The sequence below is a fragment of the Rattus norvegicus genome, chromosome 6, assembly GCF_036323735.1.
Source record: "Rattus norvegicus strain BN/NHsdMcwi chromosome 6, GRCr8, whole genome shotgun sequence".
Taxonomy (NCBI): Eukaryota; Metazoa; Chordata; class Mammalia; order Rodentia; family Muridae; genus Rattus; species Rattus norvegicus.
The window spans coordinates 62,707,819-62,727,227 of NC_086024.1; the positions used below are offsets into that span (position 1 = coordinate 62,707,819).

At 43.3% G+C, this 19,409-nt stretch overlaps 1 protein-coding gene and 1 pseudogene across 1 annotated transcript in view; one reads left to right on the forward strand and one right to left on the reverse strand.

The window, feature by feature from the left end:
* LOC120093247 (60S ribosomal protein L29-like) overlaps positions 1-19,409 on the forward strand; it is a 613,897-nt gene that overhangs the window by 92,284 nt on the left and 502,204 nt on the right. The window lies entirely within an intron of this gene.
* Positions 2,091-6,086, reverse strand: Phb2-ps3 (prohibitin 2, pseudogene 3; annotated as a pseudogene).

The window sequence follows — 19,409 nt, forward strand, 5'->3', positions numbered from 1 at the left end:
AGGTACCATTATGTCTTAAGGAAACTAACCTTACATGCTGAGCCTGGTAGTGACACAGACCTGAAATCCCAGCTACTCGGGTTTAGAAGATCATGAGCTCAAGGCTTTACCTAGGCTGTAGAGTGAGTTCAAGGCCATCCTGAACAACTCAGTGAGACTTTTCTAAAATAAAGAAACAAAAACAGGACTTGGGGTATAGTTCAGCAACAGAGCACTTGCCTAGCATTTGTAAGGTCCTAGTTCCATCTCCAGGTCAAAATTTTAAAAAGGAAAAAGAAAATTACCAAGAAGCCCAGGAGGTGCATTAAATACACAAATTCCCAGCTTTCACTGGCATTTCTGTTTCAGAATTTGGATCAAAGCAAAGACTGTTTTTATTAAATGCCTGCCATTCTTAATATTGTCCCACACTTTAGAAATAGAACTTTCAGATAATACCATCTCCACTTTAAATTAAGTAACTTAAAATTGGCAATATCATTCCCCTTGTTTCTGAGTTTCTAAGGCATGGGATTGCATTCAGACAGTAGTATGAGTGGGGGGGGCTTTATGTGGAAAATGTGTACATTTGTGAAGTATGAATGATATATGGGTTCATGTACGAGTTGTATTGTATAATTTGTGGAGTGTTGATTGTGTGTGTGTGGTATTTTTGAGGCACATCTGTGCATGATATGTGTGAGACTATATAGACATGGAGCTGGCATACATTTGGGTCATGTGAGTTGTATGTGTCTCTAAGTGTATGAAGCGTGTATTAATTTTATATTAAAATTTCTGGAGTAGTGTGTGAATATGTAATACCTAGTGGAGAGAGAGAGAGAGAGAGAGAGAGAGAGAGAGAGAGAGAGAGAGGAGAATTGTGACGTGGGAAATGATATGAATAAGTGTATGGTACTTCTGGAGGAGCAAGTGGGTATAAGTTGAATATATGTGCATATGGCATGACATGTGTAACTATGTGGTACTTGTCAGCTTCTGTGTGATGCCTATGTGGGTTGCATGTAAGTAGTATATAAAATGAACTGATGTGTATAGATAGGTCTGTGGCACCTTTGGGGGCTAGGGATGTGAGTAGGTACATGTGGTGTGTGGAGTGGCACATCTAAGCATGTATACCTGTGATGTGTGTATGTGTGTGTGTGGTGAATGGAAATGAGCCTTGCATGTGTATGTGAACATGGGAGGAATTGTGGGATAAGGTTTTCTTAGAAGGCTTGAGGGAAACAAGAGAACACCTCACTTTCACTTGCATGCACTGTCCATACCAAGTACCTTGAAGAAGTAAAACTCATTTAAACTCATTTTGTTATATCTTAATTCATGCATCCCTTCCTCATCTGCCTTTGTACTTATTACCTGGTTTCTGTAATTAGCTGCTATTAATCTCATTAGTAAGAAGAAAGATGACGGGTAGCCATTTTGAATTCCTGTTCTATCAGTGACAGATCCAAAAGCTACCCACCACTCCACAAGGTCTGTTAGGCCATATCATCTGCTTTCCTACTCTGAGGAGTGAAGGTGGAGGGCTGGGCTTCAAGAGCAGAGACTTGGGTTGAATTCTGGCCTGTGACTTGGTCACCTATGGTCAATAGTACTTACCTCATATGCTGAAACAAGGTTAAATCAGACCAAGTCAGGAAAACACTAAGTGCTCGCATGTACCAATTTCCTTCTGCTCTCTTCTTAAACCAAGAAAGGAGGAAGATACAGGAGGGAGAGGGAGAGAAGCCGTGGAAGGAGAATATGGCGGGTGACATTAAGATTCCATGCTGTACCTTTACAGGTTGTTATAAATGTTCTTAAGGGATGGATGTGTATTGGGCTTTGTATGTTTAGGTGGCAATTATAGCTTATCAACTGGGTCAAAGGTTACTGTGTTCTATGTTCTTTTATGTGCATATTTAAGTGTAAGGGAGTGTGGGGCGCTAGTCTGGGCTGCCACAGAATTGGAATGTGTGCTTCTGGCAAGATATCCAGCAGATATCTTGGGGCACCACGGTGCCGGACCTAGTGGAGGATAAAAGACAACCATACTTTTTTTATTTTTTATATTTTTACAACAACAATATGTAACAATTATTTTTGGCTTTAGTTCAAGTAATAAAATTTTTATTGAGAATTCCCGGCATGGTGGTTATCTCCCCCATTCTAGGAGAGGGACAACGCTACAGGAAATCGCTGAGATATCACACTGTCCCCTGTTCCGCCTTCCCAGCCAATTCAGGAAGAAGGAAACCTTCTGAAAGGGTTTGGTCTTCAGTCTTCCTTAATCCAAGAGAGCAGATGCAGAAGAATCCATTACATGAAGCCTGGGTCAGGGTGAGGTGTGCTTGACCCCCTAGCTGGCTTCTCCCAACTGGAGAAGTCCGACAACTTCTCTCTGATGGGGTTCCTGATGTCCACATTCCTTTCTTACCCTTAATGAGGCTGTCACTTCCCCCCAGTAAAGCGTTCATCCTGTAGATTCAGCACAAGGTTGTCCGCTGTGAGATGGATTCGGTTCTGTGACGTGGCGATCATCTTAGAGACGTTCTGGGCAGCCGGGATCTTTGGGAGCTTGATATAGCCAGGATTCTTGCTCAGGGCTTCTCCAAGCATCTTGGCAGCCTCCGCCTCTGCCTCCCCCTCAGGCTGCACAATCTTCTGTCATTGTTCCTGCTTTGCTTTCTCCACCCAACACTGGGCCCACTGGACTTCCTGCTGGGCCACTTGTTCGGCTTCTACAGCAGCTTGTACTCTCAGCTGAAGCTCAGCTCTGTGATAGCTATATCATCCAGGATGAGGCTGAAGTCCTTGGCATGTTCTGTCAGCTCTCTTCGGATCAACAGGGACACCTGAGCCCGTTGGTAATCAGCTGCGAGGTATTGAACTTGGCCACCACACTCTTGAGCCACAGGCCATTTACAATGGACCGCAGCACTCACTCCTCGTAGTCTAGCCCTAGGCACTGGTACATTCTGGGGAGCTCCTGGGCCTTGGGCCGAGATAGTATGAGCAGGGAGATGTTCACCATCTGCGTGTCTTTGGAGCCTGTTGTGGGGGCAGGGGTGGAGATTTTTCAAGGTCTGGCCCGAATGTTATAGATGATGGGGTACTGGAACCAGAAGCAGCTTCAGCACCGCGTCCATGCCCCGAGGCCTGGCGGGCAGGCATCTGGCTAAGTAAGTCCTTTAAGTTCTGGGCCTTGTCTGATCCTCCTGAAGGCACTCCAGGGGTCAGAGGGCGTGCCCGCCAGCTTCTACCCCACTCCAGTTATAGACCTTGCCTTGCACAGCTGTAATGATTTTTTTTTTAATTACTCTTGCAACACCTGAAATCCTCCTGAGCGTCACAGGCATGTCCTTGAGCAAACATTGGCTAAAAGTGATTAGGTCTCATTTTGACCTTGGAAAGAAGGTCATCTTTTTGCAGACCCAGAAATAGATGCTACTGAGTCCTTCCCACACTTTTACATTGGCCACGGAACATCTTTGAAGGCCCAGGGTTCAGTCATTAAATAAATTCCAAGAAACTATCAGAGCCCCTAGATAACGGCGCTTGCCAAATAAAATAACTAGTTCTAACTTGCACTGAACATTATCTGAAGACATCTGGGCTGAGTGTCTTATCTGTGTGAAACACACAAGTCTCCCTATAGCAAATTCATAACCATAGGCTTTCAGCTCTAAGATGTAAGATACCAATGAAGCTAAAGTCATATTAGTAAAAAGCACAAAAATAAAGGGGAGGAGGTAAAAGTCTGTGGTAGAGCTCTACCCTGTGTGTCCCAGGTTCCTAGGTTTAGTCCTGAGTACTGCAAAAGCAAAAGTAGAAACAAACTTCAAACTTCCATTCCAGCGCTAGGGTAATGGCATGAGGGTTATCAAGTCAGAAGTCAACTCAGGCTGAAACACCAAAATAAAGAAGAGAGAAAATAGATGAGAGTCTTCCCATCTTCATTTTAACGAAAACGTTAGCTTGAGGGGTAGGTTGTGTAACGTTTGCTTTGGGGTGGGGTTGGGGGTGGGGGTATCTGCATAGCTCTGACTGTCCTGAAATTCACTCTATAGCCCAGTCTGGCCTCTCATGTGCTGTGATTAAAGGTATGAGCCACCACACTTAGCCTAGGTGTGTGTGTGTTTGTTTGTTTGTTTGTTAAGTAATTTACTCTCAATTGACTGAGACATCTTTTAGATATACTGGGTTGAGGGATAACACACATGCTACCCAAGTTTAGCATACAAACTCAGAGGAGAAAAGACTCTGTGTCAGGCTCTGGTGAGGTGATTACAGGGCAAGTTCTGGCTAATGGTTAGCACTAAGGTGGTTCTTGAGAGTGGCAGATAGGAGGACTTAGGACTCTAACCAAACCCAGGTCTGTAAAATATACAGACCTAAAATGCCCTTAGAAAATAGAATAACTCAAAGTAAAGGTTCTTTCCAGTAGAATTTTTTAGTAAATTCTCCCTCTCTCTCTCTCTCTCTCTCTCTCTCTCTCTCTCTCTCTCTCTCTCTCTCTCTGAGACAGGGTCTCTCTACAGAGATAGCCCTAGCTTCCCTAAAACTCATTACGTAGACCAGGCTGGCCTTGAACTCACAGAGATCCGCCTTCCTCTAACTTCTGAATACTGGGACTAAAGGCGTGTACTAACACAGCAGTTTGGTGTTTGGGTTTTTTTTGGGGGGGTAAGGGGTAAGGGGATGGGGGGGTGGTGGTAGGTTTCTCTCCTACCCTATTTTTTGTGACAAAGTCAATTACTAAACCGGTAATTTGATGAGCCTAGCTGACCACCAAGCCGCTGGGATCCTGTCTCTGCCCCTGCAGCCCTGGAATTTTAAGCATATATGCTGCTGCATGCGGTTTTTTTTAATGTGGGTTCTGAGGAGCCTAACGGATCTGGATGCCTGTGTGGCAAGCACTTTACCAACTGAGCCAGACTCTTGTGCTCCCTACTTAATCAGTTTATACACCACGACATTTAAATTGTGCACCAGAAACCAGTTCCATTTATACACTGACATCAAGATAGTGCAAGAAAATCTGCCGGCATGGATTGCTTCCCAGCCGATTCTGATTTGCCCCCAAGGAAAGCCAGGCATTAGGAATTCTAATCAAAAGCACCAGGAAGAATAAGAAAATGTACACCCATTCAAGACGCTCTCCGTGTAACAGGAAACGACACTATCCTTCCTTTTTGCAAAATTCCATATGCATAAAAGTAAAATTCAAACACAGCTGTGCCCTGCTCATTATAACAGATGTATTTCTGGAATGTTAATCAAATATTTTAATGGAGGATTATGTTTTACATGCACTAGATGAATGTTTTCCTGCTTTTTCTGTTCTAACAAGTATATTTTTTCTAATTCTATTTCAAGCAAAAATAAGATAAAATGAAGTAAAAAGGAGGGAATTTGTGTTGCCCATATACCCACTAGCACATGCTTAGACTCCCAGTAGCCATCCCCTTAAAGAGAGCTGAGTCTTTCCCTACCCACAGTCCTCCCTTTAATTGTGAGAACTATGTTTCATCATTCTTCCCACAATTTTTAAGAGTTCTCTTGTATGGCTTTGTCTAGGCTGTTACTTTGGGGGACAGGGACTGTCATAGAAGCCTTTTACGTCCTTCTTTCACAGCTTTGGGTCTGTGGTCATCAGTACAACTGCAAAAGTAGCTTCCTTGACTTTTACAGTCAGAGGGAGCACAGATCATGGGCTTCTACCTGGTTTCTGGCCACAGCACAGACCACAAACATCCACATAGTGCCCAGCCTCAGCGTGTGCCATGGATCTCAACTTGGTCTCTGGTGTCGTTACAGACCCTAGTCATCAATACGACCCTCTGCTGCAGCACCACAGACACCATCAAAGCCCTCAGCAGCAGTGCAGGCCAAAGGCCTCAGGGGCAACACGGGCCATGGACACCAATTTGGTTCCTGGCAGCAGCTTGGCTCATGAACATCAACATGGCTTGGGGCAGCAGCGCAGACCGTAGATGTCTGCCTGGCCTTTGATGGTAACACTGGCCATGGACATCAACATGACCCCTGGCTGCAGCAGGACCACAGACCCCAACATGGCCCTCTGCAGCAGCATGGACCATTGATAGCAATGGCTTCAGGTGGCAGTTCAGGCCCCTCACATCAACATGCCCTCTGGCAGCAACCCAGACAACGTGCACCAGCACGGCTTCCTACGGTATCGCAGACTACAAACGTGCTCGTGGACTCCAGTGGTGGATCAGACCAGAGACATCCACTTTGACCTTGGGCTTCGACATGACCTGAGGCATTGGACCACAGATACTAACATGGCTTCCAGGAGCAGCATGAACCATGGAGGTCTTTCGAGAGAGTCGAATCCAGAAAATGAACCATTCTTCATTTCAGACATTCTGTCCTTGCTCAAAATCAAGGTGGTGATGAGGCTAGGCGGTATGTTGGGAGGCTGGATCTACACACGCTCCCTTCTGGCGAACGCCACCGTGCCGACCCTACTCTGCAGCAACATGTTCCCCTGCCGACTACGGCCTTCTCTCACCCCTGTCACCCCTGTCATGCCTCTATTTCTGCCTCTTTCCATTGTGCACGTTCTGCCCATTCCTCCATCTTCCCCACCTCTCCATCTCAACTTTGTTGGCAGGGTGTCACACGGTATATTCTTCTGCCCCAACAGCTTTACAAGGAAGTATTCGTTGCAATGAGTCATTGGCCTGGTTCACAGTTTCTGGCTTCTTACACACCATAAATGCTCGGATATTCTCCTGTTGCCTGGAGTCAGGGTGATCTTGTGACTAGGCAGGACCTCCAGGGCAGATTCCGTGAAAACTCCTGGCTGCCACACACCTCCCAGCCCTGAAACTCCCCAGGCTAGGCCTTTATGCTTTTAATGCTGCCAGTGCTCTCCGACTCTAAGGTCTCCAAACTGGGTAGGATCACAGCTGGAGCCATAGCTGCTTCATGCTGGGAGCCGACCAGTGGGTCTAAGGTTGGCCCTATTCAGTAATGACATCTGTTTCTGCTGAGCTGGCTCCCCCACACACTCCACGAGCTTGTAAATGGAGTAGATGTTGGGGTGGACCAACTCAATGATGGCTGCGGAGTTAGTTAGCCTGGGCCTCTTGGCCTCTTCTGGGTGGTACTGGCCAGTGCAAGCCTGGAATTATGATGGAGGTCCTGAACTACTTTTAAAACTACTGGACAATCTAATTGCCCCAAATCAGACACATTTTAACAAATTTCAACTTCAAGGGATTGAAGTGGGAGGGGAGGCCCTTGATCCTGTGAAGGCTCGATGCCCCAGCCTACAGGAATGCTAGAGTGGTGAGGCGGGAGGGGTGGGTGAGTCAGGGAGCCCCCTCTTAGAAGCAGGGAGGAGGGGGAATGGGATAAGGGCTTATGGAGGGGAAACTGGGAAGGGGGATAACATTTGAAATGTAAATAAATAAAATAACCAAGTAAAGAAATTCAGTAAAGAAAGTCAGTATCAACACTAAAAAAAAAAAAAAAAAAAAAAAAAAAAAAGAATTGTAAATAGACCCCAAGACTTTGGAATGCTGCAGCGCTCCAGTATGTGGAACCATGCATACTGTCCCACTCTTAATCCCTAACAACTCCCTCTCTGATAGTTTGCAATTGTCATTTAAGTAGAATTGGCCAGCATATAAGCGTTGGAGACTAGCTTATGTCATTTCATATCCTTCCCTCAAGGTCCACACAAATGACTGAGTGTATCACTAACACATGCATTCTTACTGTTCACTCCCGTGGTAGACACATGTACCAAAGGGCACTTGGACAGTTTCTAGTATTCAGCCACTGCAATAAAACTGAGTAAATACTCATGTGTAAATGCCTGCCCGAATATATATGTTTTCATTTCTCTAGTTAGCGTCCCTTTCAGTTTCCAGATTGCCTGTGCCATTGGCAACCTCTCAGCAACTATGTGTGAGTGACCCAGTTCTCCACAGTTTCCCCAGCATATGGCATGGCCACTGGTTTTCATGTGAGCTATTCTGATTGGTGAGGTGGGAGACATATTTCTGTGCTGGCTACAAGGAAACGGGTACCTTTGCTGTTGTCTTAGCCCCTGATAGAACATACATTCTTATCTTTGGTTCATTTTACAGATGGGTTGTGACTTTTCAGTAGTGTTGGAGTTTTTAAAAAATCTTGAAAGAATATATAAATATACATATTTCCAATATATAATATATATATAAAAAATATACATATTATTTTTCCCTCAAAACATGTTCTTTGTGAAATACCTGTTCACATTCAGTCTGTAGTTTATCTTTTCAGGCTCCTTCATAGGACAAAAGGTTTTAGTGTTGATGAAATCTATCTATTCTAATATGCTACACTTGATCTTAGCCAAAAGGCTGAGAAGCGATCCATTCTAATATGCTTTGGGTGTTTTATTCTCTTTTTTTTAGGGGGTGGGGGGACAGACTAGGAACAGGGGGATAGGTTGAAACAGGTTTGTAGCCCAGGCTATCCTAGAACTCACTAGGTAACCCAAGCCTGCCTGATCTCACCCCAGTCCTCCTTCCTTAGCATCCTGAGTTCTGGAGTTACGGATGTGAGCCTCGACGGTCGGCGATCTTTTCATCTCCTCCACTGTGTGGCTCAACTTTCTGTCACTGCAACACTAGATCTGAAAGAATCTACTAAGAAGGAGGAAAGGTTTGCTTCGGTTCACAGTTTCCAGTCTTCTAGCCATAGCCACCCGAGCCTGTCCACTTGTACTTGTGGTAACACAAAATATCACAGCAACATGGCAGGAGCCTGCAGTGGAGGGAGCCTGTTTATCCCATGATAGCCAGGAAACTGAGAGACAGGAAGGGGTCTGTGTCCTGATATCTTTTTCAAGGGAAAGTCTACAATACATCATTCCTCCAAGTAGGCTCCATCTCTGGAAGATTTCATTTCCCAACAGCACCCTGAGTCAGACCAAGCCTGTAACACATGACCATTGGAGAAACTTATCAAAACCAAAACATGCATGATGAGCAATCTCAAGTGTGAGGACTTTTCTTTTCATCTTGTTTTCAGTGTTTCACATCTTATAAATGTAATTTCATAAAACTGTTCCAGAAATAAGCCCACATATGACATCATGCAATAACCCTTAGCTGGTTTACGAACAGTGCCCTGTTTCTTTCGTTTCTCCATATACTCATAAAAAACTTTGTCACATAAAAAGCAGGTGCCAAGCCCAGCCCTGGCTAGCCCACACTAGGGCAGATGGTTCACGGAATCAGGATGAGGGAAGGAAATGTGGCTACGTTTGGAGGACTAGTCTGCCAATGTGATTGGGAACTGTGTTTCAGCTCTGCAAAGGGATGTGTGGAAAATAAATATAAAGCGGAAGACAAAATTCTCTTGACACAAGTGGGGGGAAGAGAACACTCCTCCGACATATCTAGGACAAGGTTGAACTTTTTGCTTGCCAAAGGAAACTGTCTCTCTGAGCAGAGCAGAAATTTCACATTTGAAAGACGCGAGAAGTTTCAGGAGTGGCTGATTCTCCAACACGAGGGAGCGACAGCAGAACTAGTGAGTGGAAGTGCAGGGCTGCATTGAGCCCTTCTCTGCAGTTAGGTGTCTAGCACAAAATCAGTGTATAAGCTTCTTTCTTACCGGAACTTTGGAAGGGCAACCATATAGAAACAGGTTCATGAACTAGTGGGGTAGCTCCATGATAACACACCTACCTTGTTTGCACTAGGCTCTGTCATGTCCCCTCTCCGTCTCCAGCACCCAAAACAGAAATAGATCCCTAAAAAGTATTCTCCGTCCCCATCTGACACCTATGGAATCATAATCTCTAGGGGTAATCAGGGGTTATAATCACAAATAGTCAGTGACTATATTGTTCCGTCAGCCTGTCATCTCCTAATTTTATACAAATATATGTGCCTATAGATCAAATGTACACATTAGACATATGTTTCTTGCTTGATTTAAAGCAACTCAAAACTGACTTATGTTTATGATCTTTTTTTAGGACATCGGAAACATAAATCATAGTAAATAGTAGCCTACCTCATAAAACCAGGGTGAAAAAACTTCTGGAGAGGAGGCTACAGTCTCACCACACTCTGAGGGTTAGAAAGATCAGTCTTTCTGTGTTTGCCTAACAACTAGCCACTCTGCTCTCAGCCTCAATTTTCCTTTTTCCTGCATGAGCATCCTGAGGTCTATTCCGGAGGAAAACACTCCCAGAACCTTTGGTCTCTGACTTCCCCCAGAGCTAGGAGGGTGCCACATCATGCACTTTAGGTCAAAGTTCACTTCATTGTTACAAACTGAAACTCTTTAAATTTGAGCAATTCAACGTAACCACTGAGTCTATGAGAGGTGTCAGCACACACCTTTGTGTCCTTTGAGATCGAAGGACCTTTTAGGAGTCCAAATCTCTGAGTTCAGATTGAACTTGCTCTGCTTTCGGACATCTAAACTCCCTACCTCATTATCTACTCACGGATATTTCGACCTGGTAACTGCTTAACTTACCTTAAAAACCTTGATAGTTCTAGATTGATAGCCCAGTCAATAAAGCACTTGTTTCTCAGGCACGAGGATCGGAGTATAATCTTAAAAAGCAAACCCACGTGTCATACCTGTAACAGCAGATATGGCGATGAGGTGGGGGAGGGCAGAGGAAGGGGAGACAGGAAGCTCCCTGGTGTTCTTCTTGGTGAGTACCAGTTGACTAAGAGACCCTGCCTCAAAAAGTGTGTGGATAGCATCTGAGAAATGACACTTAAAATTGAACTCTTGCCTCCACAGTCAAACACCCCTCCCCACAAGTTCTCTGATTTAATAATTTGGATAGAAATCAGCAGCATACTTGAGGGCTCGTCATACTCACCACATTTTCATTTGTCCTAAGAGGAACCAAGGGAACCCGTGCGAGCTCACCATGCACCGTCTCCGATACCATGTTGTCATCTGCTTGCTTCCAACAGTGTCATTTACGTTTAATTTATTTCAAATGTTTAAACTCAGTAAATGTTTTGAAATATTATAACACAACACAAACAAGACACATACCCTTCACTTGCATTCAAGATTATAAAACTCTTCACAATGCACTCAGCTCCCTCCCCATGGGACTGACCTCTCTTTTGCCATGTCATTTGAAGGCAGACCCTACGTCCTGGACATTTTTCCTCTCAATTCTTCAGAATGAATCTTCCCCAAATTAAGACATTTTGCCTACATGATACTACTACATCCTCCATTCTTAAGGCATCGTCAGCATTAACTTTAATGAATGATTCAATATTCTAGACCATTCTACACTTTTTTTTCGATTATCACAAAGTATCTTCAAAGTTTACCTAGTGAAAAGGGTTGAGATCATGCCTCCATGGAGTCTCAGACAGGAATATCCCCATCACACACTATCAATTGCGTAATTCAGTTTAGAAGTGTCTAGGCTTCTCTACTGGTGGCTTGCTCCATGTTTCTGCTTCTCTTCCAGAAATAAACTAACTTCCTAAGTCCTGAAGCCTTGACTGCATTTTTGCCATTGGCCTTGCTTTCCACTGAAAGCACCTCCAATTCCCTCCTAGGACACATACACAACAGTTTCTAATGAACCAGCTTTTTGAGTTCCTTGTTTTGTCTGTGCCACTGCTGAAATGCCACGAAGACATGCTGGACAAAACATTAGTTGTAAATATCCCAAGACAGTCTTATTATCATTCCCTCTGCACAGCTACGTGACTTGCCTTAAAGAAATTAGAAATACACTCACAGCACATAGCACTCAAATCCGTATACTAACACTCTTGATTGATGCATCAATCATCAGCTGTGTTTCACGGTAAAGAAAGGGCTTAAATGAAATCTAACTTAAAATAAGTGACATTTCATTTCACACACATCAAAGGCTGTCAAATAATGTTCAATACCTGTGTTCTGCAGTAGGAGGAGGAGGAGGAAGGAAACAGGAGGAAGAAGACGAAGAGGAAGATGAAGACAAGAAGAAGAGGAAGAAGAGGAAGAGGAGGAGGAAGAGGAAGAGGAAGAGGAAGAGGAGGAAGAGGAGGAAGAGGAGGAGGAGGAGGAAGAGGAGGAAGAGAAGGAGGAAGAAGAGGAGGAAGAGGAAGAGGAGGAGGAAGAGAAGGAGGAAGAAGAGGAGAAAGAGGAAGAGGAAGAGGAGGAGGAGGAAGAGGAGGAGGAAGAGAAGGAGGAAGAAGAGGAGAAAGAGGAAGAGGAAGAGGAAGAAGAGGAGGAGGAGGAGGAGAAAGAGGAAGAGGAGGAGGAAGAGGAGGAGGAGGAAGAAGAAGGAGAAGAAACAGCAGAAGCAGCAGCATGGGAAACCAGATGACTCACACCTGCATTCCCAGCACATAAGAGGCTAAATCAAGAAGATACTGCAACTTTAATGCCAATCTAAGTATATAGTGAGTCCTTAGCCACCACAGATTACAGAATGAGTCCCCATCTAAAAAAGAAAAAAAAAACTAGCAACTGTTCTATAGTCTGGCAGTGAATCTAAATTAGATCTTCCACAAAATAGTGGTTCGAATTCTCTCCACAATTACGTGCGGAACAAAATCTAGAATCTAAGTTGTATCATGATTACACTGCACAATATGTTGTTGAGCTAACAGTGGAATATAGTTGTCAGCCATAATCATTTCAGCGTCATAAATTAGGTGGCAGAATAAATGCAGATGTTTATTTTAACAGTACAACGAGAGCATCCCCCTCGTCACCCACTTCATGCTGTCTGACATGGCCTGCAGTGTGGGGAGGAGTACAAGACGATGACGCAGCTTCCCAAACAAATACACTTCGTCTGCTTCCTAGATGAGCATTAATATTCCTTCACAATAAGTGACACAAGGGACAATCTCTGGGGACTGTTGTGTGGGAAAGATAAACAGGTTGATCTGTTTAAATGACTCACGATTGCTTTTAGTACCTCATCTATCAGACCTTACACAAACAATTTTGATCACTATATTTTGCCTTATTTTGTTTTGTTTTGGTCTGAGCTGCCCTGGCATAGCCTAGGCTGCTTTGTTTGATTTGGTTTTGATTTTTTTCTGTTTTTTTTATTTTTGTTGGTGTTTGTTTGTTTGTTTGTTTGTTTTTTAGCTTGGTTTTGATACAAAGTCTCTCCTGCAACCTGGGCTGTCCTGGATACCCTTCATCAGCTTCCCAGGTGCTGGGATTACAGTTGTAAACCACCATATCTGGATTGCTAATGTCTTTTGAACTTTTTGCAGTTGTTGACCTAAAAATTAGATCCAGATAAAAAATCTTAATATCCAGTTTCTCTTGATATAAGAAAGACCTTTTCCAATGGAAATTAGACCCATTACCTCCTTTCTTCCTCTCTTCCGTGTGCCAACAATTTGTCAGCACTTCCCCTCCTTTGATTTTTATGTCGTATGGAAAATAAACGCATGAACCTGTATTATAGTCCATCTGCCGTCACACTTGACCCACTTCCTTCAGAGTCACCTGCATGGCTGCCAAAGGCAGATAAGTTTCAAAATCTGGATTCTGTTTGAGAAATCAGAACTAGGTTAAAGTCTTGGTACCGTATAAGATTCTGTAACAGTGCGTGCGCAGGGAGACTAGCTAGCCATGTTGTTCATTTCCAAGGACATTCTGCAGAAAGCGAGCTAAGTAATGCATTATTTAACTCTTGGTGGGCCTGGCCTCACAAACCTGTAATACCAATACTGAGGAGGCTGAAGCAAGAGGACTGCTACAGGTTCAGGGGCAGTTCAGTTGCATAGTGAAAGCCAGGACGACCAGGGCTACAGAGTAAAACCTTGTCTCAGAAACAAAATAAACCATATCATCTATCGCCTTGCACCAGTAACTAAAAAGTCGCATGCCCCGGTGCTCAAAAGTAAACCTCGGTGTTGGGCATGGATAGACTTTCTTGTTTAGTCCTTCCTACTCTTTCCCCAAGAAGACTGCCAAACTATATATGGCCAAGAAGCAGTCACTTAGATGGTGGACTGGCAGCTCAGTATCCAGGAAGAGGGGTTGGATGATCTGGCCTCTTTGGAAAAGCCGGAAAAGAGTTCATTTCCTATCACTACCAATACTTTCTATCACCCAATGAGAGGTACTGAAATCACCTGGCGAAATGAAATCGCTGTATAAATGGTGTTTCCTCAGAAGCGGGAGGTGCCACTGAGACTGTCAGCCACAGCAAGTCGACCTTTCCTGGCACGGTTCGGTTGAATGAGCGCCCCTGGCAGCTCAGCCTCGGCGCCCATTAGGCACAGTGTGAAAGGCCCCATTCACTTGCCAGCTGGCGTGGCAACCCGTTATCTAAGGCTGTAAGCCCGACAGCACTTGCCTCCAGCAACTGGATACCGAGGCAACGATTAATTATGGATGGAATGTGGTCAAGGCTGGCCGCAATTGTAATCAAAGGAGACCACACTGAGGAAAAATAACATTTTATCCTGTGCAAGGGTATCTCCCAGGTAGATTTATGACTGACTGCTGCCAGTTAGCTGAAGAGAAAGTAAAAGTCAATCAAATTATTCACACGCGTAGCATAAGTAAGAATTAATGCAACAAAATTACACTTCCTATGATTTTGTATGACAGATGCTTTATTTAATTTATAGTTTGATTCTCCAGAAACGTGGGTCGACGATTTTTGGTTTTTTGTTTTGGTTTTTTTTTTTTTTTTTAAGCGAACGCTGAAGAATACTCTATCAGTTGACCTCTAATGATCAGATCTGGAGACTTTCTACATGCAAAGGCCTTCCCTGTGAAAAGAGATTATAATATTTCCTGCTTTATTGCCATATGTTACTTTGATAGCTCGTGAATGTTGGAATATAGAACCTGGGAGCTGCAAAATATTCAGTCAACAAATAGGAACAGCTTGATAATTATAGCCATGAATAATCAAAGAGACAGGAAATAATGTTAATCTATGCAGCAAAAAGCTAAAGGATGCGTTTCTTTTAAAGTGCAGTTTAAGCACAGGAGAGATGGTGGCTTGAGGTTTAAGAGCCCTTACTGTTTTACAAAGGACCTGAGTTCAGTTCCCAACACCCACATGGGGGCTCACAACCCTCTGTAACTCCAGTCTAGATCATTCTTTATGGCCTCTGAGGGCACCAGGCACACATGCCATGCATGTACCTACATGTAGTCAAAACACTCATACACATAAAATAAATCTTTTTAAAAAACATCACAGTTTAAACCTCAGTCTCGTTCTCTGAGAGAAAGAGTGTCATTAGATCAACTCTCTCTGAGAAAGCTAATCTTTGCTCTGAGGATGCCAACCAAGCAGGAGCACGGGTGCAGCATGCTACAGGGAAACAGACCTCACGGACTAGAACCAGTCACACCCCTGCAAGTCCTGCTTACTTTAAATGTGGCCACAAGTGGGTGATGCACTTATCATTAATTTCAGAAATAAAATGACTTGTGATTTTCTAAATCCCCTTACAATGTGACTGTTTAATGAGAAGGTTAACTGGAATCATAACAAAATTGTCTATTGAGCCTCAAACCCCACACAGTGTCTGCTGGAAGAGGGAAAGTCTTCAGAGCAGCAGACTGGGAGCTAATACAGAGAGAGAGAGAGAGAGAGAGAGAGAGAGAGAGAGAGAGAGAGAGAAGCTGGAACCTCTCTGCTAAATCTTGAATTCCACCTCAGTCTCTCCCACTTCCCTTCACTGCCAAACTATCTGTTCAGTGACTGATGCCTGGAGGGGAGCCAGAGATTCCAGCAAAAGAGAAAGGTTGGAAAGACGCATGGCAGAATGCCACAGCAGGCTGAACTACGCCATCATGGCTGTTCACCCACCACCATCTCACCCCTTCCAACTGCCAACAGTTAAAATCTGGACTGGCCAGGTGGTCATAGTAACCGTGAAGCAACATTTAATAGTTGTTGAACCAGCAAGATGTCTTTGAGAGAACAACATTGGGTATGATAATAGAAATTGCATGGATAGCTAGTTGGGAAAAATTAAAACTGTAAAAGCCAACAAGCCAGCAGAAAGGCGAATGCATCTGTGGTTCTTTCCCATTCTGTCTTGGAGAGAGCTGAAGCTTTGGGTGCAGCTTCTAATTAAAATCAAACAATAAATATTGACATAATGACAATGGTTTCTTGTACAGGGATCTTTGTTGGCTTAATGGTGCCCAGTCTGCCCGCCTAGCTTATTACTCAGAAAGAGACAAGTAAATACATGTTTCCCCTTTGATTGTTGTATCCTGCACTGGCCTATTTGGATTGAAGATCAAATAACAAGGGTGTCATAAAGAGCTCTAGAGGAAAATGTTTCAAAAGTGGAGGGGTGGATGGATCACCTAGAAAAGAGAACACGAGCACAACAGTGCCTGGAAAAGGTGTCTCCCAGAATTCCTTCACTTCAACAGCGGCACCGACCAAAAGGTGAACGTTCACATGAGGATAAGTCACACTTGTTTGTTTTCCTGTGAAGTCCTCCTTTATGAGAGAATGACAGAACATTGGGATCTAATTACTGCCCCCCAAAGTTTAAAAGAAATTGAATTTTCAAGCTACTGATTGTGTGAGAGAGTAAAAACTAAACTGGCAAAGGTGGAGGTTAGTGGTTGAACTCAATCTCTTTCTATCATGGCATACTGTCTTGATTTCTCACAACAACAACAACAACAACAGCAGCAGCAACACTGTGTGTCCTTACCCCTTAACTAGGGATATCTTTGTATCTGGCTGCATGGGTTTTTTTTTTCATAGTTTCACAACCTGTTACCCCTGAGGGATGAAGAGGGGTTCTTCCTCTTGCCTTGAGCAGAAAGCAGCCCACTTATCTGCATCTGTACACTGGAATCTAATTGACAATTGTGCAGCTGACTATTGACCTAGTTCTGTACATGCTGCCGCGCCCCGCTCCCACCCGTCCCGTGCCCGCCACCTGAGTAGTTAAGGACTCCAATGAGACACTGAACATAAGAAGCACACACTCTGTGTCTTGGGAACGGAAGGACTGCATCTAAAGCCCCCACAGCTAATAAGTCAGCAGTATAGCTGGTCACACTTGATCAACTTTAAGATTTAAAATATATCTAAAGAGAAACACCTGTATAATAGGCTACGATATCGCATGCAGCTACACATGGATGAGCAGACTTCAAAAGCTACTGTTAACACAGGCCGATGGGTAATGATTAGAAATTGCACCTTTGAACTAGAGTAGGGGTTTTCGAAAAATTCCAACCAGTATGCACTTCTGCAGAGAATGTTTACTTACTATGTCATCTGATAAAAGTCAAGAAGGCTTGCCTTTCTTAGTTTATAAAATTCTTATAGGATAAAAAAAATTCTTATAGGATTATTATCTATGAATACACAACTGTTTGTGATGTTATTTGAAATTTTGAGATTTCAAAGCACCAGTGCCCTGCCAGTTTAAAGGCATTTTGCAGATCTGAACTTTTGAAGTGCCATGCAAGGCTATCTATTTATCCTGCCATTTGTAATATGTTTTCTGAGAATCTTTAGGATTAAAGTTTGGGCCTTTTTCAAAAGTAAAAATTTCCTATGTATATATAACCTCTTCAAATGCATTTTAATCTGTCTAATCTTGTTGTCCCTTCAGCATAGTCTCAAAAAAAAAAAAACCTATCATATGTAAAGTAGGATAGATGAGATGACTCAGAAGGTAAAGGTGCTTGCTAAACCTGGTAATCTGAGTTCAATCCCTGGAACCCACAAAGTAGATGACGACGAGAAATGGCTCCTAAAAGTTATCCTCTGACCTTCATGATACATGCATGTGCACTCATGAGCACACACACACACACACACACACACACACAAACACTAATATAAATAAATAAATTTAATTAAAAATGAACAATCAAAAGATGTATAGAAAGTATATAAAAAACCTTGGCAATGACAACTTAGTTAATGTGTGTATACCTCAATAGTTGGTAACACGTCTTAGGACCTGTGTTCTTTCGATCTATGAAATGTTGCACAGAAACCAGTCTCTGCTCTCTGCTCAGTAGCTTGTGGTGCTACTGATGTGTGACTAGGTGTGGTTCCTGGAAAGAACCAGGGGGATCTTGACCTGACTGCTATCCATATTCTGCGATATGCATTGCTTTTGGCCCATTGTCTAATTACTTCAGTTAGTCTGAAGTGAAGCAGTACGATCACTTCCTCCTCCTGAGAAGACTGAGTCTCAGGGATGTTTAGTCACACCAGTGGCTAAGCAGAACTGTCACAATGTCACCACCCAAACAGCTGTTTTCTCTTGTTTTTAGACCTGGACTGTTCTTTCCAGGATGTCACACAGCAGCTAAACTCCCTTAATCTATCCGTCTTGGTTCTACTAGCCTGAGAAATGTCTTTCCTTTTCATTGAGTCTCACCTCATCTCTTTAAATAAAAGGCACACAGTATCTGACACAAGTAATATTGATATGCTTTTCAAAACATCTAAGAGAGTGTTTTTAAGGATTTATTTTTTATTTTATGTATATTTGTTTTGCCTGCATGTGTGTATGTGTACCATGGTTGTGTGGTGCCTGCAGAGGCCAAAAAGAACAGAATCCTCTGGGATCAGAGTTAAAGATGGTTGGAAGGTGTCATGTAGGCGCTGGCAAATGAATCCAGATTCTCTGCAGAAACAGAGAATGCTCTGAAGCACAAACCCATCTCTTCAGCCTCCTAGGAGAGTATTTTGAATTTTCTCACTACAAAAAATTAATAAAGATACAAATGTTAGAAATAGTAAATATTATGATTTGATGGTTATATAATATAAGTGTGTTGAATCACCACACTGTAGCCTAGAAATACATACAAGGGCTTATGTTGGTTTCTTTAATTAAAATAAAATGAAGTCTGCGTAATAGCCTTTCCTGAAGAAACATATCACAAATTCTAAAACACAGAGCGCCAGAGCCCACTGCTATGTGCTTTGGACTTCAGAGTGGAAACTGGGTGATCCGAGGAGAAAGCTGAGATGCCCAGCTGTGACTACAATCCCCATTTAGTAACGGAGCAATTCTGGATTAGAATGCTTAGTCTATTTTAAATCTTTCCCATTCTGAGAGTTGTATGGAGTTATTTGCAACTTGACATACTAAAAAGCCATATACTGTCTGTGTGATGGCCACACAGAACGTTTGCACAAAAATGAGTTCTATGTACCCGCTTACAGAAAAAAGCCCTTTAGGGGGATACTTGTGCTAAAGAAGCTGCACGGTCTAAGACAATTCCTTTAATTTTAGACGGACCCTTCCAGACTTGATTTCTGAGCTCAGAAAACAGACAAAACACCTTGTTCTCTTTCTCCTACCCCTACTCGGACTCTTTTCCCATAATGCTCCTCCTTGCCCACATCCTTCTTCCTCACTTTCTCATCATTTGACTAGTTAGTCCTGATTTGTTTTCTACCCTCCAAGTAG